Source organism: Gastrolobium bilobum, unplaced genomic scaffold (assembly GCF_033153095.1).
Source record: "Gastrolobium bilobum isolate Gb01-03AN ecotype WA unplaced genomic scaffold, APGP_CSIRO_Gbil_v1 utg34683, whole genome shotgun sequence".
In the NCBI taxonomy this organism is placed as follows: domain Eukaryota; kingdom Viridiplantae; phylum Streptophyta; class Magnoliopsida; order Fabales; family Fabaceae; genus Gastrolobium; species Gastrolobium bilobum.
This window is the reverse complement of record NW_026897336.1, coordinates 26,385-31,700: the sequence shown is the minus strand read 5'-3', so window position 1 is coordinate 31,700 and position 5,316 is coordinate 26,385. Positions and strand designations below refer to the sequence as shown.

The 5,316-nt window shown below is 37.2% G+C and overlaps 1 long non-coding RNA gene across 1 annotated transcript; it reads left to right on the top strand.

Annotated features, from left to right (window-relative positions):
• Positions 1 to 2,055: 2,055 nt before the first annotated feature.
• Positions 2,056 to 4,670, top strand: LOC133306110 (uncharacterized). Its single transcript, XR_009750845.1, has 4 exons — positions 2,056 to 2,191; positions 2,277 to 2,350; positions 3,946 to 4,030; positions 4,514 to 4,670. It is a non-coding gene; the product is annotated as an uncharacterized LOC133306110 (long non-coding RNA).
• Positions 4,671 to 5,316: the final 646 nt, after the last annotated feature.

Below are 5,316 nucleotides of genomic sequence, written 5' to 3'. Positions count from 1 at the left end.
AAGGAGATGGATGGAATTCCTGAAGGATTATGAGTTTGACCTTTGTCAGAAGGTAAAAATTGAGCATCAGAAGCCTTCTGGTTTGCTACAACCATTAGATATTCCGGAGTGGAAGTGGATGAGTATATCCATGGACTTTGTTGTTGGATTACCAAGAAGCCAGGCTGGATTTGATTCCATATGAGTTGTGGTTGATAGGTTGACTAAATCCGCCCATTTCATTCCAGTCAAGACGACCTTCTCCACAGAGCAGCTAGCCAAACTATATGTTAGAGAGATTGTGAAGCTTCATGGCATTCCCGAAAGCATAGTTAGCGATCGGGATCCGAAGTTTACTTCACGCTTTTGGGAAGCGTTACATGAGGCCTTCCCGCAGACAGATGGTCAGACAGAGAGGACCATTTAGACACTGGAGGACATGCTGAGAGCGTGTGTGCTTGAGCAGGGTAATACTTGGGACAAGTACCTGCCACTGGTTGAGTTCTCCTACAACAACAGTTATCATGCCAGTCTGGGCATGGCTCCTTATGAGGCCTTGTATGGCCGTAGGTGTAGAGCACCTACTTGTTGGACGGAGATCGGAGAAAGACAGTTATTGGGGCCAGACTTGGTCCAAGAGACTACGAAGCAGATTGAGATGATCAGAGATAGGCTGAAGAAAGCCCAGAGCCGTCAGAAGAGTTACTATGATGCCAAGCACAGACCCCTTGAGTTTTCTGAAGGGGATCATGTATTCATCCGACTATCACCTACTACAGGTGTTGGGCGTGCCTTGGGAGTGAGGAAGTTGAGTCCACGGTTCATTGGGCCCTACCAGATAATAAAGAGGGTCAGACCGGTGGCGTATCAACTTGCTCTACCTCCCAACTTGGCGAATTTACATGACGTTTTCCATGTGAGTCAACTCCGCAGATATATATCTGATGATTCACACATTGTACAGTATGATGACATAGAGGTTAAGAAGGACCTGAAGTTCGTTGTTGGACCTTCTAAGGTTCTTGCTCGAGATGAGAAACAACTTCGAAATAGAGTTATTCCCATGATCAAGATCCAATGGGAAGGATTGACACAAGAGGATGCCACATGGGAGCGGGAGGATGATATTCTCCGGCAATATCCCGATTTTGATATCAAGTATGATCTGATTCTGAGGACAAAATCTTTTAAAAGGTGTGGTGAATATAATAACCCTAATTATATGACTTTTAAATTAGAGGGTTATAATGAGGACCTTATAGTCATAAATGGAATGAGCATAAAATTATAAGAATTTTGATACCCATATTGAGGTATTATGCACAGATAAATTTTTATCTGTTAAATTTGACTGCTGACGTAATAACAGTGAGTAGAATAGCTCCAAGTTAGCAAATTATAGTTAGAGAGCTAATCTAATGATATAAACATCATGAATGAGGTTAGGATATGATTTGGTGAAGATTGATACCCATATTGGGGTATTTTTGAAAAGTCACTTCTGTCGGGTATTTTGTACTGCTGTAGCAGCATCCGGTAGAATCCCGGAACGGGAAAAAGATAAGAAAATAGAAATAAAGACCAATATATGCCTAACAAGTCATAATTAGACCAAAAATATTAAAGTTAAGAAGATTATGAAATCCGGGTACAGTTAAGAACACCGGTAAAGACTACAGTCCAATTAAACAATTGTTAGTGGATCTGTGATCTACTAATCAAATTTTTAAGTTATGAACATGATAATTAGACAAAATTAATGTTAAGTACTTAAAGTTAGAGTCTTGAGAGTTTTCGAGTAAAAATTTGACGACGGATCAGTTAAAAATTACACCGGGTCTCACTAAAGGACGAATATCACTTAAGTGACATGGCACCCCTCATTAGGGCACCCTCCTCTCCTTCCCTTCCATTTCTGATCAGCAGCCCCTTCACCTCCTTCTCTCTCTAAGTTTCAAATTTTGAAAACTCTCTCACTTCTCTCTAAGATTTCTTCACCTAAATCTCTCTAAACCACAAAACTTCCTTCACAAAGATTGTTCCCCTCACTCTCCTCTTCATAACCATACCATTTTCATGGTGTGAATCAAAAATTTCGTGTCCCTTATCATCCCAAACAGCCATGGTTTTGTGGAGAGCAAAGGCTATGGAGTTGTGTTCTTGAGCTCTCTTGAAGAATCACACTTGCTTGCTTGTTTCCTTTGATTTTTGGGTAAGTGTTCTTAAATTTTTTTCATGAAAAATATCATCTTTTCTTCTTATGTTCTTGAGCTTAACTCATGAGCATGTTCATGAAGGTGTGTGCTTGCCTAAAGGTGTGTTCTTGGTGGAAAAAGGTGGAGACTTGAGCTAAAGGAGAAACCTTGAAGATGTAAGCTCCCACTTGGGAAATATGAACCAAAAAGCCTCCCTTTTTCTTGTTGAGTGCCTTGGTTTTGATATGTTCATGAGGAGAATGTTGTTTAAAATTTCGTAATGTCATGGTTTGATGATGATTCTTAAGTGCGTGTGTTTGGAACCATGGAATGATGGATTGGATGACTAAAGGTGCCACCTTTGGACCTTTGAGTGATGTTCATGTAAAAAGATGACTATGAACTAAAAAATAGACCATGAACATTTCAGCCGTATCATGTAAGGATAGGGTTTGATGACAAAAAAATGTGATTAAGTTGTTAAGTGTGGAAAAATGATTAGAAAGATTAACTAGGTGGGTTAACTCTAAGTAAAACTCACTAATCATGATTAATAATGGCTAAAAATCCTAATTAATATAGCTAATCAAATCTGCCCCATAAAGTACATAAGGGTTTAGTTGTGTTAAAATTAAGGAGATGATGAATTAGGTGATTAATTAAGGGTAGAGATTAATTAACAAAAGTAATCAAGGATTTAACTCTAAAATTGGACTAAAGTAAGGTTTAGGTACACTAATTAAATAATTAGTAAAATTTAAGTATCATGACATAATGGGACTAAGGATATTTCATAATGTGACTTAATAATAGAAAAATCCAAGAATTAATGTGAATTAGGATTTATAATCCAAAGTAATTAAGGTTTGTTAAGTAAACACATTTAAGGCTAAGTAACCAGTTTTTAGGCAAAATTGGGGAGAGCATATCTTGCTCCACAGAGGTCATATAAGGATGTTCCTTATATAAAATTGAAGATTGAGATATTATCTAAGTGGTGTCAGAATTTGGTATCAATTGAAGATATATTCCATTTTGTATGTTCGTTTGAGTGAGGACTGCACAGGGAGGCATGTGCAGGGGCGCTGTACATGGCTGACACTTCCATGAATTTTTTCTCCCTCAATTATTACTCAAATTAGGCTCATAATATGTCTAATTAAAGATAAAGGTGTATAGTTGTCTACATAAAAATTTTAGAGCAATTGATTTAGTAGAATTTCCATAATCGCAGAAATGGTAAAGGATGTTTAGTGCCCTGTTCGGAGTTGGCAAACAGCTTTGTTTGTCCAACTTCAAATGGTGATAACCAGAGCTAGGAAACTTCAAATAAGCATATGATATCTTTTTGGAAAGGTAATTGAGTCTAGATTAACATACCAAAAGATGAGAATTTTATAACAAGTGAGTCACGCCCAGTAACTAGAAAACAGAAGCATGTACAGTTGTGGAAAAACCGTAAAAGTGATATTTAAGCTAAGTGGGCTTAGGGGAACCCTTAGTAACTTATAATAATCATAAATATGACTTGGATGAGTTCAAAATAATCTAAGTGAGCCTTGCATGTGATTCTAAACTATGTAAGTAATTGAAGATTAAAGTGGCTTGTAATAATGCACTAAAATATGTAATAAGTAATAATTGGTCTAGGCTTGTAATGGGCATATTATTGGCATATGAGTATGAAAAGTGGAATCATTAAATGATTAAGTCGTGGATATGACTTGATTAATTAATATGTAATTAATGATGTGAATGGTTCCTACTCTAGGTGTGCCTAGAGAACCGTGCACTTGAGGATTTTGTTGGAGCATACGTATTATATTGGAGTGTGGGCTTGTGCTAAGCTCCCTAAGGTAAGCTCCTAATTCTAGTTGAATCCTCTCTCTTGTGGCCCCACCATGATGGTGGGCATTATGGTTGTATTGTATGAAAGTATATGGTATGATGTATATGTGCATTCATTCACATTCATATAGATGTTATATGATCATGATGTTATGATGATGCACTGATGATATATGTTATGAGGATCCTGGCCAGTGATCATGGTATGTAGGCTGCCTATGACTTGACTCTGGGAGCTATTTCATACTGAGGTTGTGTTGACTGTCTATGGCTTGACCCTGGAAGTCACACATGTGTAACCGTCTATGGCTTTGACCCTGGGGTTACACAAGGATGATATGATGAAGCTATGTTTATGCTGTATGTCTGTATTATATGCTTTATATCTGACTTGTTATGCAAGAAGTGGGCTCAGGGGTTAGAGGATCCTCTATGAACCTTGAGCTTACTGAGATGTTGTTATCTTACCCCGTTTGGGGACATCATTTCAGGTACCCAGAGTAGTGGTGATGCTTCTAGGGGCAAGGCCCCCGCATTGGAGTAGTTGATGATGCAGCTGATGATTTTATATTATGTTTAGATTTGATGTTGGCATGTAGACTTGTTAACATGCTTAATTATTTTATGGAGATTATTGTATGTATTTATTTAGGCTCATTATAGTATTCTTAGAGCCATGGATTATTTACTGATACTTTTATACTTCGAATTAATATAGACTTTGATGCATGTATTCAGTTAATTTGGGCATAGAGCCTTATTAGTTGTATTGACCCATTAAGGGGATTGCAGTCCGTGTGGGACTTGCAAGCTATCTGTTTAAATTGTTGTATTAATTAGGTTATCTGTATGTGTGGAATCATGTTTCTAGTTATCCGAAATACAGCCGTTATGCTGTCTGTGAGACTCCGTCAGGAATGACACTTGATGTCATATCTTGATGGTCAATGGCCACTAATACTGGCTCATGGGATTAATTAGTAGATGTATATTCAGATTTACGCTTTCGCAGTATCTGACGTGAACGTTTTTAGAAATGTTTTTATGAAATGTTTTGGAAAAAGTTTACTCGTATTTTTATAAGATGCTTTATTCCTTTTAAAATAAAGCCTTCCGCTGTGAATGTTAAATATCATGTATGTTAACAACCGGAGTACTACGGGGTGTTACATTTATGGTATAAGATAGCACAAAGTGGAAAAATTTATTATGATCCCCGTATTTGTGGTCCTTCCAATAAGAATGCAACACTTGTTTTTATTTTTTCTTTTTCTTTTTTTCTTTTTTTTTCTCT